A 20883-nucleotide genomic window follows, 5' to 3' on the forward strand; every position below is an offset into this window, starting at 1 on the left:
CTACAGTACAGGCACCAAACAGGTACTTTGTCCGACTATGAAATGTTAGTTTCAGTTGCAATTAGATCGCCACACGAACCATGGTGCCACATTTGATTGGGTTTACTTAAATAATAATATCTGACTGTCCTTTTTTGTTGTGCGAGTCATTGTAGTATAGTGGTGAGTATCCTCCCTTGTCACGCGTGAGACCCGGGTTCGATCCCCGGCAACGGCATTTCTTTTTTTTTTTTAGCTCTTCAAAGGAAAAATTAAAAAGCTTAATATTGTAGAAAATCAATCCGACCTGCCGGAATCAAACCAGCGACCTAAGGATTTCCAATTTAGATTAGTCCAACTACAGTCCATCACTGTACCAACTACGCTTTGGTTAGAGCTGTTAACATTATTTTTGTCCAATTTTTACTCTTTTATGCCATATCGCACAATCTGACATGGCAGTTCGAATGCCACGTGGACAAACTTAACGGAAAAAATTATCGGTGTTAATATTGTCCATAATTGTTCAAAATCTTAAAGTAAATGTACTAAATTACACGAAATAAAGGTACAATGAATAATTGAACAAAACGCTACACTACGGGGACCTAACAGGTACTTTGTCCGACTATGAAATGCTAGTTTCGGTTGCAATTAGATGGCCACACGCACCATGGTGTCAGATTGGATTGGGTTTACTTAAATAGTAATATGTGACTGTCCTGTTCTGCCGCGCGAGTCGTTGTAGTATAGTGGTGAGCAGTTTTGCAAAAATCGCGCCTAGGCGCTAGGCGGTGGGAAGCCGCCGCGGGGCTTGGCCTAGACCGCCTAACCGGCCGGTTCGGCGATTTTTTTTTTTTGAAAATGTTGAAAAATTTTGGAAGGCATAACTTTTGACTCGGTTGTCTGATTTGGACAATTTTTTTTTTCAAATCGCGTATTCTTTCGAGATCTACTCACAACAAACAGCCAAAGGCGGTTTGGTTCACTAATTTCTCAAAACAATGCCTCTTTAGTTCTTAATTTTAGTTTGTTATGTATTTAGATGGTTTAAACAATATTTTGAACAATTTTACAACCACTTTCGTACATAGTTTCTAAGAAATAACTATGGAAACCTTGTGTTTTATTACTAAATTTAAAAAATTTTAATTTTTAATCTTATTAAAAATTAAAAAAATTAAAAAAATAAATAAAAAAATCAGCGCCTAGGTGCCCCCTAGCCGCCTAGGGGACGCCTAACGTTTTATGCAACATTAGTAGTGAGTATTCCCGCCTGACACGCGGGAGACCTGGGTTCGATCCCCGGCAACGGCCTTTTTTTTTTTGCTCTTCAAAGGAATAATTTAAAAGCTTAATATTGTAAAAAATCAATCCGACCTGCCGGATTTGTACCAGCGACCTAAGGATTTCCAATTTAGATTAATCAAACTACAGTCCTCTGCACTACCAACTGAGCTAAGGTCGGAGCTATTAACTATATTTTTGTCCGTATTGTACTCTTTTATGCCACATCGCACAATCCGACATGGCAGTTTGAATGCCACGTAGAAAAAAAAACTTAAACGGAAAAAATTTTTGGTGTTAATGTTGTCCTTAATTGTTCTAAATCCTAAAGTACAGGGACAAGATTACACAAAATAAAGGTACAATAACGAAATTGAACAAAACCCTACAGTACAGGGACCAAACATGTACTTTGTCCGACTATGAAATGTTAGTTTCAGTTGCAATTAGATCGCCACACGAACCATGGTGCCACATTTGATTGGGTTTACTTAAATAGTAATATGTGACTGTCCTATTCTGCCGCGCGAGTCGTTGTAGGTTAGTGGTGAGTATCCCCGCCTGTCACCCGAGAGACCCGGGTTCGATCCCCTGCAACGGTGTTTTTTTTTTTTAGCTCTTCAAAGGAAAAATTAAATAGCTTAATATTGTAGAAAATCAATCCGACCTGCCGGAATCAAACCAGCGACCTAAGGATTTCCAATTTAGATTAGTCCAACTACAGTCCACCACTCTACCAACTGTGCTAAGGTCAAAGCTGTTAACATTATTTTTGTCCGATTTATACTCTTTTTTGCCATATCGCACAATCTGACATGGCAGTTCGAATGCCACGTGGACAAACTTAACGGAAAAAATTATCGATGTTAATATTGTCCTTAATTGTTCAAAATCTTAAAGTAAATGGACTAAATTACACGAAATAAAGGTACAATGAATAATTGAACAAAACGCTACACTACGGGGACCTAACAGGTACTTTGTCCGACTATGAAATGCTAGTTTCGGTTGCAATTAGATGGCCACACGCACCATGGTGTCACATTGGATTGGGTTTTCTTAAATAGTAATATGTGACTGTCATGTTCTGCCGCGCGAGTCGTTGTAGTAAAGTGGTGAGCAGTTTTGCAAAAATCGCGCCTAGGCGCTAGGCGGTGGGAGGACGCCGCGGGGAATGGCCTAGACCGCCTTACCGGCCGGTTCGGCGATTTTTTTTTTTTGAAAAAGTCGAAAAAGTTTTGGAAGGCATAACTTTTGACTCGGTTGTCTGATTTGGACAATTTTATTTTTTTCAAATAGCGTATTCTTTCGAGATCTACACACCGCAAACAGCCAAAGGCGGTTTGGTCCACTAATTTCTCAAAAAAATGCCTCTTTAGTTATTAATTTTAGTGTTTTATGTATTTAGATGGTTTAAACAGTATTTTAAACTATTTTAAAACCACTTTCGTACATAGTTTCTAAGAAATAACTATGGAAACCTTATGTTTTATTACTAAATTTAAAAAATTTTAATTTATAATCTTATTAAAAATTAAAAAAAATTAAAAAAATTAATAAATAAATCGGCGCCTAGGCGCCCCCTAGCCGCCTAGGGGGCTCCAAACGTTTTATGCATCATTGGTGGTGAGTATTTCCGCCTGACACGCGGGAGACCTGGGTTCGATCCCCGGCAACGTCGTTTTTTTTTTTAGCACTTCAAAGGAATAATTAAAAAGCTTAATATTGTAAAAAATCAATCCGACCTGCCGGATTTGAACCAGCGACCTAAGGATTTCCAATTTAGATTAATCAAACTACAGTTCTCCGCTCTACCAACTAAGCTAAGGTCGGAGCTATTAACTATATTTTTGTCCGTATTGTACTCTTTTATGCCACATCGCACAATCCGACATGGCAGTTCGAATGCCACGTATAAAAAAAACTTAACGGAAAAAATTATCGGTGTTAATGTTGTCCTTAATTGTTCTAAATCCTAAAGTACAGGGACTAGATTACACAAAATAAAGGTACAATAACTAAATTGAACAAAACGCTACAGTACAGGCACCAAACAGGTACTTTGTCCGACTATGAAATGTTAGTTTCAGTTGCACTTAGATCGCCACATTTGATTGGGTTTACTTAAATAGTAATATGTGACTGTCTTTTTTTGCTGTGCGAGTCGTTGTAGTATAGTGGCGAGTATCCTCGCCTGTCATGTGGGAGATCCTGGTTCGATCCCCGGCAACGTTGTTTTTTTTTTTTAGCTCTTCAAAGGAAAAATTAAAAAGCTTAATATTGTAGAAAATCAATCCGACCTGTCGGAATCAAACCAGCGACCTAAGGATTTCCAATTTAGATTAGTCCAACTACAGTCCACCACTGTACCAACTGCGCTTTGGTTAGAGCTGTTAACATTATTTTTGTCCAATTTTTACTCTTTTATGCAATATCGCACAATCTAACATGGCAGTTCGAATGCCACGTGGACAAACTTAACGGAAAAAATTATCGGTGTTAATATTGTCCTTAATTGTTCAAAATCTTAAAGTAAATGGACTAAATTACACGAAATAAAGGTACAATGACAAAATTGAACAAAACGCTACACTACGGGGACCTAACAGGTACTTTGTCCGACTATGAAATGCTAGTTTCGATTGCAATTAGATGGCCACACGCACCATTGTGTCACATTGGATTGGGTTTACTTAAATAGTAATATGTGACTGTCCTGTTCTGCCGCGCGAGTCGTTGTAGTATAGTGGTGAGCAGTTTGGCAAAAATCGCTCCTAGGCGCTAGGCGGTGGGAGGCCGCCGCGAGGAATGTCCTAGACCGCCTAACCGGCCAGTTCGGCGATTTCTTTTTTTTGAAAATGTCGAAAAAGTTTTGGAAGGCATAACTTTTGACTCGGTTGTCTGATTTGGACAATTTTTTTTTCAAATCGCATATTCTTTCGAGATCTACACACCGCAAACAGCCAAAGGCGGTTTGGTCCACTAATTTCTCAAAAAAATGCCTCTTTAGTTCTTAATTTTAGTTTTTTATGTATTTAGATGATTTAAACAATATTTTGAACTATTTTACAACCACTTTCGTACATAGTTTCTAAGAAATAACTATGGAAGCCTTATGTTTTATTACTAAATTCAAAAAATTTTAATTTTTAATCTTATTAAAAATTAAAAAAATTAAAAAAAATAAATAAATAAATCGGCGCATAGGCGCCCCCTAGCCGCCTAGGGGCTCCTAACGTTTTATGCATCATTGGTGGTGAGTATTCCCGCCTGACACGCGGGAGACCTGGGTTCGATCCCCGGCAACGTCGTTTTTTTTTAGCTCTTCAAAGGAATAATTAAAAAGCTTAATATTGTAAAAAATCAATCCGACCTGCCGGATTTGAACCAGCGACCTAAGGATTTCCAATTTAGATTAATCAAACTACAGTTCTCCGCTCTACCAACTGAGCTATGGTCGAAGCTATTAACTATATTTTTGTCCGTATTGTACTCTTTTATGCCACATCGCACAATCCGACATGGCAGTTCGAATGCCACGTATAAAAAAAAACTTAACGGAAAAAATTATCGGTGTTAATGTTGTCCTTAATTGTTCTAAATCCTAAAGTACAGGGACTAGATTACACAAAATAAAGGTACAATAACTAAATTGAACAAAACGCTACAGTACAGGGACCAAACAGGTACATTGTCCGACTATGAAATGATAGTTTCAGTTGCAATTAGATCGCCACACGAACCATGGTGCCACATTTGATTGGGTTTACTTAAATAGTAATATGTGACTGTCTTGTTCTGCCGCGCGAGTCGTTGTTGTATAGTGGTGAGTATCCCCACCTGTCACGCGGGAGACCCGGGTTCGATCCCCGGCAACGGTGTCTTTTTTTTTTTTTAGCTCTTCAAAGGAAAAATTAAAAAGCTTTATATTGTAGAAAATCAATCCGACCTGCCGGAACCAAACTAGCGACCTAAGGATTTCCAATTTAGATTAGTCCAACTACAGTCCACCACTCTACCAACTGATCTAAAGTCAGAGCTGTTAACATTATTTTTGTCCGATTTATACTCTTTTATGCCATATCGCACAATCTGACATAGCAGTTCGAATGCCACGTGGACAAACTTAACGGAAAAAATTATCGGTGTTAATATTGTCCTTAATTGTTCAACATCTTAAAGTAAATGGACTAAATTACACGAAATAAAGGTACAATGACTAAATTGAATAAAACGCTACACTACGGGGACCTAACAGGTACTTTGTCCGAATATGAAATGCTAGTTTCGGTTGCAATTAGATGGCCACACGCACCATGGTGTCACATTGGATTGGGTTTACTTAAATAGTAATATGTGACTGTCCTGTTCTGCCGCGCGAGTCGTTGTAGTATAGTGGTGAGCAGTTTTGCAAAAATCGCGCCTAGGCGCTAGGCGGTGGGAGGCCGCCGCGAGGAATGGCCTAGACCGCCTAACCGGCCGGTTCGGCGATTTCTTTTTTTTGAACCTCAAAAAAGTTTTGGAAGGCATAACTTTTGACTCGGTTGTCTGATTTGGACAATTTTTTTTTTCAAATCGCGTATTCTTTCAAGATCTACACACCGCAAACAGCCAAAGGCGGTTTGGTCCACTAATTTCTCAAAAAATTGCCTCTTTAGTTCTTAATTTTAGTTTTTTATGTATTTAGATGGTTTAAACAATATTTTGAACTATTTTACAACCACTTTCGTACATAGTTTCTAAGAAATAACTATGGAAACCTTATGTTTTATTTCTAAATTTAAAAAATTTTAATTTTTAATCTTATTAAAAATTAAAAAAATCAATAAATAAATACGCGCCTAGGCGCCCCCTAGCCGCCTAGGGGGCTCCTAACGTTTTATGCATCATTGGTGGTGAGTATTCCCGCCTGACACGCGGGAGACCTGGGTTCGATCCCCGGCAACGTCGTTTTTTTTTTAGCTCTTCAAAGGAATAACTAAAAAGCTTAATATTGTAAAAAATCAATTCGACCTGCCGGATTTGAACCAGCGACCTAAGGATTTCCAATTTAGATTAATCAAACTACAGTCCTCCGCTCTACCAACTGAGCTAAGGTCGGAGCTATTAACTATATTTTTGTCCGTATTGTACTCTTTTATGCCACATCGCACAATCCGACATGGCAGTTCGAATGCCACGTATAAAAAAAAACTTAACGGAAAAAATTATCGGTGTTAATATTGTCCTTAATTGTTCTAAAACCTAAAGTACAGGGACTAGATTACAAAAAATAAAGGTACATTAACTAAATTGAACAAATCGCTACAGTACAGGGACCAAACAGTTGCTTTGTCCGACTATGAAATGTTAGTTTCAGTTGCAATTAGATCGCCACACGAACCATGGTGCCTCATTTGATTGGGTTTACTTAAATAGTAACATGTGACTGTCCTTTTTTGTCGCGCGAGTCGTTGTAGTATAGTGGTGAGTGTCCCTACTTGTCACGCGGGAGACTTGGGTTCGATCCCCAGCAACGGCATTTTTTTTTTGTTTTTTAGCTCTTCAAAGGAAAAATTAAAAAGCTTTATATTGTAGAAAATCAATCCGACCTGCCGGAATCAAACCAGCGACCTAAGGATTTCCAATTTAGATTAGTCCAACTACAGTCCACCACTGTACCAACTGCGCTTTGGTCAGAGCTGTTAACATTATTTTTGTCCGATTTTTACTCTTTTATGCCATATCGCACAATCTGACATGGCAGTTCGAATGCCACGTGGACAAACTTAACGGAAAAAATTATCGGTGTTAATATTGTCCTTAATTGTTCAAAATCTTAAAGTAAATGGACTAAATTACCCGAAATAAAGGTACAATGACTAAATTTAACAAAACGCTACACTACGGGGACCTAACAGGTACTTTGTCCGACTATGAAATGCTAGTTTCGGTTGCAATTAGATGGCCACACGCACCATTGTGTCACATTGGATTGGGTTTAAATAAATAGCAATATGTGACTGTCTTGTTCTGCCGCGCGAGTCGTTGTAGTATAGTGGTGAGCAGTTTGGCAAAAATCGCTCCTAGGCGCTAGGCGGTGGGAGGCCGCCGCGAGGAATGTCCTAGACCGCCTAACCGGCCGGTTCGGCGATTTCTTTTTTTTGAAAATGTCGAAAAAGTTTTGGAAGGCATAACTTTTGACTCGGTTGTCTGATTTGGACAATTTTTTTTTTCAAATCGCGTATTCTTTCGAGATCTACACACCGCAAACAGCCAAAGGCGGTTTGGTCCACTAATTTCTCAAAAAAATGCCTCTTTAGTTCTTAATTTTAGTTTTTTATGTATTTAGATGGTTTAAACAATATTTTGAACTATTTTACAACCACTTTCGTACATAGTTTCTAAGAAATAACTATGGAAGCCTTATGTTTTATTACTAAATTCAAAAAATTTTAATTTTTAATGTTATTAAAATTAAAAAAAATTAAAAAAATAAATATATAAATCGGCGCATAGGCGCCCCCTAGCCGCCTAGGGAGCTCCTAACGTTTTATGCAACATTGGTGGTGAGTATTCCCGCCTGACACGCGGGAGACCTGGGTTCGATCCCCGGCAACATCGTTTTTTTTTAGCTCTTCAAAGGAATAATTAAAAAGCTTAATATTGTAAAAAATCAATCCGACCTGCCGGATTTGAACCAGCGACCTAAGGATTTCCAATTTAGATTAACCAAACTACAGTTCTCCGCTCTACCAACTGACTAAGGTCGGAGCTATTAACTATATTTTTGTCCGTATTGTACTCTTTTATTCCACATCGCACAATCTGACATGGCAATTCGAATGCCACGTATAAAAAAAAAACTTAACGGAAAAAATTATCGGTGTTAATGTTGTCCTTAATTGTTCTAAATCCTAAAGTACAGGGACTAGATTACACAAAATAAAGGTACAATAACTAAATTGAACAAAACGCTACAGTACAGGCACCAAACAGGTACTTTGTCCGACTATGAAATGTTAGTTTCAGTTGCAATTAGATCGCCACACGAACCATGGTGCCACATTTGATTGGGTTTACTTAAATAGTAATATGTGACTGTCCTTTTTTGTTGTGCGAGTCGTTGTAGTATAGTGGTGAGTATCTTCGCCTGTCACGTGGGAGACCTGGGTTCGATCCCTGGCAACGGTGTTTTTTTTTTTAGCTCTTCAAAGGAAAAATTAAAAAGCTTAATATTGTAGAAAATCAATCCGACCTGCCGGAATCAAACCAGCGACCTAAGGATTTCCAATTTAGATTAGTCCAACTACAGTCCACCACTGTACCAACTACGCTTTGGTTAGAGCTGTTAACATTATTTTTGTCCAATTTTTACTCTTTTATGCCATATCGCACAATCTGACATGGCAGTTCGAATGCCACGTGGACAAACTTAACGGAAAAAATTATCGGTGTTAATATTGTCCTTAATTGTTCAAAATCTTAAAGTAAATGGACTAAATTACACGAAATAAAGGTACAATGACAAAATTGAACAAAACGCTACACTACGGGGACCTAACAGGTACTTTGTCTGACTATGAAATGCTAGTTTCGATTGCAATTAGATGGCCACACGCACCATTGTGTCACATTGGATTGGATTTACTTAAATAGTAATATGTGACTGTCCTGTTCTGCCGCGCGAGTCGTTGTAGTATAGTGGTGAGCAGTTTAGCAAAAATCGCTCCTAGGCGCTAGGCGGTGGGAGGCCGCCGCGAGGAATGTCCTAGACCGCCTAACCGGCCGGTTCGGCGATTTCTTTTTTTTGAAAATGTCGAAAAAGTTTTGGAAGGCATAACTTTTGACTCGGTTGTTTGATTTGGACAATTTTTTTTTTCAAATCGCGTATTCTTTCGAGATCTACACACCGCAAACAGCCAAAGGCGGTTTGGTCCACTAATTTCTCAAAAAAATGCCTCTTTAGTTCTTAATTTTAGTTTTTTATGTATTTAGATGGTTTAAACAATATTTTGAACGATTTTACAACCACTTTCGTACATAGTTTCTAAGAAATAACTATGGAAGCCTTATGTTTTATTTACTAAATTCAAAAAATTTTAATTTTTAATCTTATTAAAAAATAAATAAATAAATAAATAAATCGGCACCTAGGCGCCCCCTAGCCGCCTAGGGGGCTCCTAACGTTTTATGCATCGTTGGTGGTGAGTATTCCCGCCTGACACGCGGGAGACCTGGGTTCGATCCCCGGCAATGTCATTTTTTTTTAGCACTTCAAAGGAATAATTAAAAACCTTAATATTGTAAAAAATCAATCCGACTTGCCGGATTTGAACCAGCGACCTAAGGATTTCCAATTTAGATTAATCAAACTACAGTTCTCCGCTCTACCAACTGAGCTAAGGTCGGAGCTATTAACTATATTTTTGTCCGTATTGTACCCTTTTATGCCACATCGCACAATCCGACATGGCAGTTCGAATGCCACGTATAAAAAAAAAACTTAACGGAAAAAATTATCGGTGTTATTGTTGTCCTTAATTGTTCTAAATCCTAAAGTATAGGGACTAGATTACACAAAATAAAGGTACAATAACTAAATTGAACAAAATGCTACAGTACAGGGACCAAACAGGTACTTTGTCCGACTATGAAATGTTAGTTTCAGTTGCAATTAGATCGCCACACGAACCATGGTGCCACATTTGATTGGGTTTACTTAAATAGTAATATGTGACTGTCCTATTTTGCCGCGCGAGTCGTTGTTGTATAGTGGTGAGTATCCCCGCCTGTCACGCGGGAGACCCGGGTTCGATCCCCGGCAACGGCGTCTTTCTTTTTTAGCTCTTCAAAGGAAAAATTAAAAAGCTTTATATTGTAGAAAATCAATCCGACCTGCCGGAATCAAACCAGCGACCTAAGGATTTCCAATTTAGATTAGTCCAACTACAGTCCACCACTCTACCAACTGAGCTAAAGTAAGAGCTGTTAACATTATTTTTGTCCGATTTATACTCTTTTATGCCATATCGCACAATCTGACATGGCAATTCGAATGCCACGTGGACAAACTTAACGGAAAAAATTATCGGTGTTAATATTGTCCTTAATTGTTCAAAATCTTAAAGTAAATGGACTAAATTACACGAAATAAAGGTACAATGACTAAATTGAATAAAACGCTACACTACGGGGACCTAACAGGTACTTTGTCCGACTATGAAATGCTAGTTTCGGTTGCAATTAGATGGCCACACGCACCATGGTATCACATTGGATTGGGTTTTCTTAAATAGTAATATGTGACTGTCCTGTTCTGCCGCGCGAGTCGTTGTAGTATAGTGGTGAGCAGTTTGGCAAAAATCGCGCATAGGCGCTAGGCGGTGGGAGGCCGCCGCGAGGAATGGCCTAGACCGCCTAACCGGCCGGTTCGGCGATTTCTTTTTTTTGAAAATGTCAAAAAAGTTTTGGAAGGCATAACTTTTGACTCGGTTTTCTGATTTGGACAATTTTTTTTTTCAAATCGCGTATTCTTTCAAGATCTACACACCGCAAACAGCCAAAGGCGGTTTGGTCCACTAATTTCTCAAAAAAATGCCTCTTTAGTTCTTAAATTTAATTTTTTTATGTATTTAGTGTAAGATTTTCCCTAATAATATATATTATATATTATATATTAGGGCCTTAATTAAGTGGTGCAAGTTGACTAGGCTTATTAAGTGGTCTGGTTGGACTTAATAACTAGTAGTTGTTAGTCAACCAAACTCTGTGCCTAATATAACCTGGATTGATGGGATATAGGATTATGGATTAGATAGCACATTCAGTTACGGTACTCAGACCGCTCAGTAGATACCAATACACCATCTAGGGTTCTGAGTCAGGTCTGAGGCAAAACATGGCTAACGGTCTACCGTTAAGAGGCAATACTACAGGAACATCAACTATGGCTGGAGATCTACATGGCTACGCTTCCGCTATCATACGAGGTCAGGTTTCTCGTATACTATGGTTTATTATAGTTAGACTATTGTATATCTAACATTTGGTTTCAGAGCCTTCATAATCTCTGTCTGGTTGATTGTATTGTCTAAAAAAAAATCAACATTAATTCCATATACATTGAATTTTTGTATATGTTCTAATTCTTTAAAATATTCACGCAAAAAAATATATATCTATTCAGTTAGATATAATGATGTAATTTGACGTGTATGTTGGGTGAATTGGAGTGAATTAAGTGGATTCATTACGGTTGTTGGTGGAGGAGCATGTTGCACTGCTTCTTTCTTCTTTAGTCGAGAACTAGTAGGTTTCTTTGGCTGATTAGAGAAAAGATGATGGAGTATATTTGTTTGGGCCGGGTCAAGCCCATTCGTGGCAGATCTTGTCTTATTTAAACAAAAAATTGGGGGCCTATTTTGGTTTGTTTGGGCCTGCTTGTTTTTTGCTCTCATCATCATCTCTTTATTTCATTTGAATATTTAGTTTATTTATCAAATGAATTTTTTTTTTTTCTCTAACTCATCCATTATTAAATTATCATTCAATATGGGGCAAATATTAAGTTTTAATTTGCCATTTGAATTTTAATTTAATGTTAAAGATGCATATTAAATTGCTTCAAGTATTGCAATTTATTTAGTATATATGAATTAATAATATATTAATATGCAAATCCAAGCATGCTTTGTATTCATAAATTATTTTATTATAATTGTACATTTAGAAAAGCATATATTAAGGTTGGGTATAGCATATTATTAACTCATAGTCTCTATATCAAATATCATTCAATTTTGGACCATTAGGCCAATTTTAGTCATTACGGCCTATTAAAGGTAGCTTGTTGTGGTTTCCCCTTAATTTTGGACATATTTTAGTTCTATATGTCTCTGGGACTTTAGAACCTATTTTGAACAAGCTATTTGGGACCTATCTTGGGTCATTAAAGTATGGATCCCACAATTTTGATTGATATTTAAATAATAATTATAGCTCTTTTTGAGTTTATAACATGTTTATTAAGTTCTTATTTATTACTAACTACAATTTTTGGTATTCATCGTTGGTAATAATATTAAGTTTTGGGTCTATTTCAGTACTTAGACCATTTTTTATTCATGTTATAATTCACTTGGGTCATTGAGGTTTATGTGCCTAATTTGAGTGACTAAAGGCTATAATTATTGTCTTGATCTATTTTGAGACATTAAGGATTAAGGATTTAATTGTTATTTTGGCCATTAAGAATTACAAACTATTGTTTAAGTTGATTAGTTTTTAATCTATCAATAGTTTCAGGGCCTTAATAATAATATTAAGTCTTTAATTTTATGACAAAAGCAATATAATTGGTATATTGTTAGAATAATGGTAATTTGGTTATTACCTAACTTCAGTCTCCCTAAGTATCATAATAGTCCTGATTAATTATTATGTGGTAAAATTGAGATTAGTATTTGACATCCCTTAATTACAGTTTTGCCTTTATTGTATTTATTATTAATTGGCATTATTAATTAATATTATTAAGTTTAGGGACTAATCTCATTTTATTACTTTTCATAATAATTATCATTTCATGGTAATATGCTATATTTGGTACATTGGCATGATTACCACTTCATTTTACATGACTATTAATGTTGGTAATTAAGTCCTACCAATAAATTTTTAAACGTACCATTGGACGCTGCATCGAGTTTATTGACACCGATAGTGAAGATTGGGAGAATTCTGGAGTCTTTTCTTCTCTTGTGGATCGTCATCGTTGTTAGCGCAATGGGCAGATGCGGTTTGCATCATTAAGGTTAGTCATTAATTATCTTTTATGGTTGTTATTGATAATTAGTGCTACAGTTACAGTTAACCGCTAATTTGGACTAGTCGCATAGTTTATCTTTAGAAAAATGAAAACATTAAAAGTGCATTACCATACTTTAGTTTGTCATTACTAATGTTAATAGTGATTATAATGTTACTTATTGCTATTAATAATTAGTTAATTGATGATGACATTAATATTGTTATGGTATTCAGTTATGTACCTTGAACTGTTTTCAAATAAATTTATGTGACAATACTCCAGTTCAGAAAATAATTTTCTGGACATTAATATTTTTCGGACTTCAAATTTTATTAAGTTTTCAAAATTTTATCCAAAAACGTTTATAAATGTTAGCGGTTTTAACCATTGTTTTTCCATATTTAGTCTCCTACATACATAATGTGATAATATTATTATGGCTATTTATTGCTATTTTGGTTATTTGCAATTTTGCCATTAATAATAATAATATTATTAACTGGGTTATGGAGAGTGATTTTGAATCAATTTAGTAATTTTGGAAAAACATATTTTCTAGGCAATTGACAATTGCCATTAATTCTATAATTCATTTAGTTCCTTGAATTATGATTGTCCATATTTGGTTAAGTATGAATAAATGAATATTTGGTTTAAATTCATATTCTTTAGTTAGTTCATACTCTTTAGATTGTTTTATGCATTCGATCATATTAAGTGCATAATATTAAGTTTAATTATGCAATTAGGGTTTGTGAGATTTTGATTTACAAATGATAGCATATCCTTTTGGTTTGATATTGTTTGAATTTGTAAATTCAGTTATTTCTCATAAATTTGATCTTTATGCATTAAAACATTTTACCATGGGCTTACAATTTAAAAATTTTAAAGTATATATTCAGTACATTATTATTCAAAATGTTGGATCTCTTTTGGTTTGGACTCATTGATGTTTGAATATTAAATTTATACTTTGAAATCTCATATTGTAAATTTGCTTTAAGTTATGCAATTTATTTGGAATATATGAGTTTAATGTTTAATTTTATGCATATGTGTCTTAAGCATAATATTTTGTTTTAAATTATGCAATTTTATTATGCCTTTAGCAATGCATACTTTGGGATGGAATTATATTAGTTCCTATTTAAGTTGGACTTATGCATAAACTTCAGTTGCGGTAGTGCCTGAATTTAAGCACGTTTAGTCCGCTATTTTTAGTTCACCATTTAAGCTTTAATCATAGGTGAACCCTACAGTTTTCTGGTGTATACCCTACAGTTTTAGGTTCATACCCCCAAACAGTTATACATTAAGTATATATGAATCGGGGAGACATACTAGTTTTAATGGCCATGACTTAAGAACATCGTGTGCCACTAGTCTCCTTAAATTGATACTCTATTTAAGGAATTGATTTTCAGTGAGACTTAGTCTCTAACCGCCTTTCCTTGGAGTATATTTAGATTTTCCCATCACAATCTGGTATAATCTGTTTGTCAAAATTTTAAGTATTCCTTGCCAATGTGATTTGATTTCGGTTCATTAAAGAATAGCCAAAACATCTTTAATTTACTGAAGTCTCTTAAGTTTTCAATCTTGGTTAATTAAGGAAATGCTACAGCATATTCAGCTACCTAAGATTGTTAAGTTTTGATCACATAAAGTTTAGGCAAGCAATTGATAATTGTCTAGTGATCTTATAGTTTTAATTTGGTTTTGGAGTAGCCACAGCATCCTTAATCTGTTAAAATTATATATTAAGCGGTTTATTTTGATCACATAAAGTTTTAGACATATCATTTGTGATTAATTGTATGTAATATGATGAAATTTAGCCCACAGGCAATTTCGTTATATTTGTATAATTAATCAGGATGAAATACTGGACTACGGTCATAATTTAGCCCACAGGCAATTATGTATCGGAATGTAGTTTAGTAGTTTTATCAGTGACGATAGAAATAAATGAATTTATTTACTTTATGGTTATTTGTAAATAATTTTCAGTTCTATCATGAAGTTTAATTTTATGATGTAAACTTTAGATCATATTTCTTAATTTGCCCACAGGGATTAAGAAAAGGAACATGATCTCTTAAGTTTTTTATCATAATGATAGCAATGAATCTTATTGACTAAAACTTTAGCCTACAGGCAAGTTTTATGTCATTTGATTCTTCAACTCATTTGATAATGGTTTCATCATAAATAACATTTTTCAGTTGGATCTAATTGAGTAAAACTTTAGCCCACAGGCAAGTTTTATGTCACTAGATTCTTCTGGCTCTTTAGTAATTGTGAAAAATATTATAAGGGTTTAATTGGATTTAATAGAATTAAAACTTTAGCCCACAGGCAAGTTTTATGTCAATAAATCCTTCAACCCATTAGATGATAATTTTATCACAATTTCTTAGAGTTATAAATTCAGTTCAATTATAATTCTAAGTTTCATGGTTTGCATTGGCAAAACATGTTTTTCAGTCACTTCCCAAAATTTAGCCACTTATATTAATTAATCCACGAATCTTGCTCGGTTCTTCAGACTAACTGTAGTAAGTTACGTGATTTGACATAACTCTTTTGGATTCCAATAATACTAAAATGTATCTTTTGAGCCGAATTCTAACTTGGTTTTGAAAGATGCATTTTGTATTTTTTAGTATGTCCAACTAGGGTGGGGAAATATATCTTCATTATTTAGTTGGACTTTAATTGGAACCAAAAATTGATTATTTAGTATGTCCAACTAATGGTGGGGAATTGTGTCTTCATTTGTTAGTTGGTCAATAAATCAATTATGAGTATGTATATTATTAAGTTCACTTTATTAATTTCGCTGAAGAATATTTTAATCAGTGGGAGTGATCATTTAGAAAAAGATCATTAAGATACTCCACTAAAGCTTATGGATTTAATTGGCTTCATACGTTTCAAATTGGATTGTATGTTACACAATAAGTCCATAAGATTCCACAAGTATTAATCTTGTATTTGTTCATATAAATTCATAAGTTCAAATTATTGAACATTCGGTTGTGCAACATATTTATGAAAATGTTGCAACAATATTATGAAATTTATTAGAACAAAAGCATTTAACTTGTGGTGCACTGTAATTTAATAAATTCTTCAGTGATTAATAGAGTCTTTAGTTTCTTCAAAATTGATCCTGGACCATTTTGGTTTGTAAGGCTTAAGACAATTTTGTGGGACATATAAGTAAGACTCATTATGTTCAGTTCATTTAAAATGGACATTGAAGTTATTTGGGAAGTTATGGTGTATGTTTAAGATTCCAAATTTATGGACTTAGACCTTTGGTTTATTGTCTAAGTTATTGGAATACTTCTGTGACTTGACTATCTTTTGGCTATTTTTGATGAGTGGGAGTAACAGACGTGTTAACTCCAAGCTCTTAGCTGTTAGAGATAGTACTTAAAGTTAACTTATAAAGAAGTCATGGAATATAGTTAGCATTATGCTAACATTAAGAGATCTCTACTTAAGGCATGCTTATAAAGTTTTAGAGATCATACAGTGTACTCTTTTGTACAATTTGGATGCGTTTTCTCCTTCAGTTGTGCACATAATGTATTTTGAGAAACATCCCTTAAGGTACCGAGAATAAACATAGGGTTTGTTCATTAAGGACCTAAGTTGGAGAATTAAAATGCATGTGACCATAATGGATACTACTCTGATTAAATAAAGGACGTATCACTATGATTCGTGTGTTTTGTTCTTTGATGATGGTTGTGCTAGTACTTGCACCAAGTGGGAGAATGTAAGATTTCCCCTAATAATATATATTATATATTATATATTATATATTAGGGCCTTAATTAAGTGGTGCAAGTTGACTAGGCTTATTAAGTGGTCTGGTTGGACTTAATAACTAGAAGTTGTTAGTCAACCAAACTCTGTGCCTAATATAACCTGGATTGATGGGATACGGGATTATGGATTAGATAGCACATTCAGTTACGGTACTCAGACCGCTCAGTAAATACCAATACACCATCAAGGGTTCTGAGTCAGGTCTGAGGCAAAACATGGCTAACGGTCTACCGTTAAGAGGCAATACTACAGGAACATCAACTATGGCTGGAGATCCACATGGCTACGCTTCCGCTATCATACGAGGTCAGGTTTCTCGTATACTATGGTTTATTATAGTTAGACTATTGTATATCTAACATTTAGATGGTTTAAACAATATTTTGAACTATTTTACAACCACTTTCGTACATAGTTTCTAAGAAATAACTATGGAAACCTTATGTTTTATTTCAAAATTTAAAAAATTTTAATTTTTAATCTTATTAAAAATTAAAAAAATAAATAAATAAATCGGCGCCTAGGCGCCCCCTAGCCGCCTAGGGGGCTCCTAACGTTTTATGCATCATTGGTGGTGAGTATTCCCGCCTGACACGCGGGAGACTTGGGTTCGATCCCCGGCAACGTCGTTTTTTTTTTTAGCTCTTCAAAGGAATAACTAAAAAGCTTAATATTGTAAAAAATCAATCCGACCTGCCGAATTTGAACCAGCGACCTAAGGATTTCCAATTTAGATTAATCAAACTACAGTCCTCCGCTCTACCAACTGAGCTAAAGTCGGAGCTATTAACTATATTTTTGTCCGTATTGTACTCTTTTATGCCACATCGCACAATCCGACATGGCAGTTCGAATGCCACGTATAAAAAAAACTTAACGGAAAAAATTATCGGTGTTAATGTTGTCCTTAATTGTTCTAAATCCTAAAGTACAGGGACTAGATTACACAAAATAAAGGTACAATAACTAAATTGAACAAAACGCTACAGTACAGGGACCAAACAGTTGCTTTGTCCGACTATGAAATGTTAGTTTCAGTTGCAATTAGATCGCCACACGAACCATGGTGCCACATTTGATTGGGTTTACTTAAATAGTAATATGTGACTGTCCTTTTTTGTCGCACGAGTTGTTGTAGTATAGTGGTGAGTATCCCTGCCTGTCACGCGGGAGACCTGGGTTTGATCCCCGGCAATGGCATTTTTTTTTTGTTTTTTAGCTCTTCAAAGGAAAAATTAAAAACCTTAATATTGTAGAAAATCAATCCGACCTGCCGGAATCAAACCAGCGACCTAAGGATTTCCAATTTAGATTAGTCCAACTACAGTCCACCACTGTACCAACTGCGCTTTGGTCAGAGCTGTTAACAATTATTTTTGTCCGATTTTTACTCTTTTATGCCATATCGCACAATCTGACATGGCAGTTCGAATGCCACGTGGACAAACTTAACGGAAAAAATTATCGGTGTTAATATTGTCCTTAATTGTTCAAAATCTTAAAGTAAATGGACTAAATTACACGAAATAAAGGTACAATGACTAAATTGAACAAAACACTACACTACGGGGACCTAACAGGTACTTTGTCCGACTATGAAATGCTAGTTTCGGTTGCAATTAGATGGCCACACGCACCATTGTGTCACATTGGATTGGGTTTACATAAATAGCAATATGTGACTGTCTTGTTCTGCCGCGCGAGTTGTTGTAGTATAGTGGTGAGCAGTGTTGCAAAAATCGCGCCTAGGCACTAGACGGTGGGAGGCCGCCGTGAGGAATGGCCTAGACCGCCTAACCGGCCGGTTCGGCGATTTTTTTTTTTCAAAATGTCGAAAAAATTTTGGAAGGCATAACTTTTGACTCGGTTGTCTGATTTGGACAATTTTTTTTTCAAATCGCGTAATCATTCGAGATCTATACACCGCAAACAGCCAAAGGCGGTTTGGTCCACTAATTTCTCAAAAAAAATGCCTCTTTAGTTCTTAATTTTTGTTTTTTATGTATTTAGATGGTTTAAACAATATTTTGAACAATTTTACAACCACTTTCGTACATAGTTTCTAATAAATAACTATGGAAACCTTATGTTTTATTACTAAATTTAAAAAATTTTAATTTTTAATTTTAGTAAAAATTTAAAAAATCAAAAAAATAAATAAAAAAATCGGCGCCTAACGTTTTATGCAACATTGGTGGTGAGTATTCCCGCCTGACACGCGGGAGACCTGGGTTCGATCCCCGGCAACGGCGTTTTTTTTTTAGCTCTTCAAAGGAGTAATTAAAAAGCTTAATATTGTAAAAAATCAATCCGACCTGCCGGATTTGAACCAACAACCTAAGGATTTCCAATTTAGATTAATCAAACTACACTTCTCCGCTCTACCAACTGAGCTAAGGTCAGAGCTATTAACTATATTTTTGTCCGTATTGTACTCTTATATGCCACATCGCACAATCCGACATGGCAGATCGAATGCCACATAGAAAAAAACTGAAAGAAAAAAATTATCGGTGTTAATGTTGTCCTTAATTGTTCTAAATCCTAAAGTACAGGGACTAGATTACACAAAATAAAGGTACAATAACTAAATTGAACAAAACGCTACAGTACAGGGACCAAACAAGTACTTTGTCCGACTATGAAATGTTAGTTTCAGTTGCAATTAAATCGCCACACGAACCATGGTTCCACATTTGATTGGGATTACTTAAATAGTAATATGTGACTGTCCTATTCTACTGTGTGAGTCGTTGTAGTATAGTGGTGAGTATCCCCGCTTGTCACGCGGGAGACTCGAGTTTGATCCTTGGCAACGGCGTCTTTTTTTTTTCTTTCAGCTCTCCAAAGGAAAAATTAAAAAGCTTAATATTGTAGAAAATCAATCCGACCTGCCAGAATCAAACCAGCGACCTAAGGATTTCCAATTTAGATTAGTCCAACTACAGTCCACCATTGTACCAACTGAGCTAAGGTCAGAGCTGTTAACATTATTTTTGTCCAATTTTTACTCTTTTATGCCATATCGCACAATCTGACATGGCAGTTCGAATGCCACGTGGACAAACTTAACGGAAAAAATTATCGGTGTTAATATTGTCCTTAATTGTTCAAAATCTTAAAGTAAATGGACTAAATTACACGAAATAAAGGTACAATGACTAAATTGAATAAAACGCTACACTACGGGGACCTAACAGGTACTTTGTCCGACTATGAAATGCTAGTTTTGGTTGCAATTAGATGGCCACACGCACCATGGTGTCACATTGGATTGGGTTTACTTAAATAGTAATATGTGACTGTCCTGTTCTGCCCCTCGAGTCGTTGTACTATAGTGGTGAGCAGTGTTGCAAAAATCGCGCCTAGGCGCTAGGCAGTGGGAGGCCGCCGCGAGGAATGGCCTAGACCGCCTAATCGGCCGGTTCGGCGATTTTTTTTTTTTAAATGTCGAAAAAGTTTTGGAAGGCATAACTTTTGACTCGGTTGTCTGATTTGGACAAAAAAAATTTTTCAAATCGCGTATTCTTTCGAGATCTATACACCGCAAACAGCCAAAGGCGGTTTGGTCCACTAATTTCTCAAAAAAATGCCTCTTTAGTTCTAAATTTTAGTTTTTTATGTATTTAGATGGTTTAAACAATATTTTGATCAATTTTACAACGACTTTCGTACATAGTTTCTAAGAAATAACTATGGAAACCTTATGTTTTATTACTAAATATAAAAAATTTTAATTTTTAATCTTATTAAAAATAAAAAAAAATTAAAATAAATAAATAAAAAAATCAGCGCCTAACGTTTTTTGCAACATTGGTGGTGAGTATACCCGCCTGTCGGAGCTATTAACTATATTTTTGTCCGTATTGTACTCTTATATGCCACATCGCATAATCCGACATGGCAGATCGAATGCCACATAGAAAAAAACTGAAAGGAAAAAATTATCGGTGTTAATATTGTCCTTAATTGTTCTAAAT

The 20883-nt window shown here is 35.5% G+C and overlaps 4 non-coding genes across 4 annotated transcripts; 1 reads left to right on the plus strand and 3 right to left on the minus strand.

Annotated features, from left to right (window-relative positions):
- Nucleotides 1-3005: 3005 nt before the first annotated feature.
- TRNAY-GUA lies at nucleotides 3006-3099 on the minus strand. The gene is made up of 2 exons: nucleotides 3063-3099; nucleotides 3006-3041 (listed from the first exon to the last, which is right to left on the minus strand). It is a non-coding gene; the product is annotated as a tRNA-Tyr (tRNA).
- A 3174-nt stretch (nucleotides 3100-6273) lies between these two features.
- TRNAY-GUA lies at nucleotides 6274-6367 on the minus strand. Its single transcript has 2 exons — nucleotides 6331-6367; nucleotides 6274-6309 (listed from the first exon to the last, which is right to left on the minus strand). It is a non-coding gene; the product is annotated as a tRNA-Tyr (tRNA).
- Nucleotides 6368-10006: 3639 nt separating this feature from the next.
- TRNAD-GUC lies at nucleotides 10007-10078 on the plus strand. Its single transcript has one exon. It is a non-coding gene; the product is annotated as a tRNA-Asp (tRNA).
- A 7512-nt stretch (nucleotides 10079-17590) lies between these two features.
- Nucleotides 17591-17684, minus strand: TRNAY-GUA. Its single transcript has 2 exons — nucleotides 17648-17684; nucleotides 17591-17626 (listed from the first exon to the last, which is right to left on the minus strand). It is a non-coding gene; the product is annotated as a tRNA-Tyr (tRNA).
- Between the last annotated feature and the right edge of the window lie 3199 nt (nucleotides 17685-20883).

The sequence above is a fragment of the Ipomoea nil genome, unplaced genomic scaffold (assembly GCF_001879475.1).
Source record: "Ipomoea nil cultivar Tokyo-kokei standard unplaced genomic scaffold, Asagao_1.1 scaffold2701, whole genome shotgun sequence".
NCBI lineage: Eukaryota > Viridiplantae > Streptophyta > Magnoliopsida > Solanales > Convolvulaceae > Ipomoea > Ipomoea nil.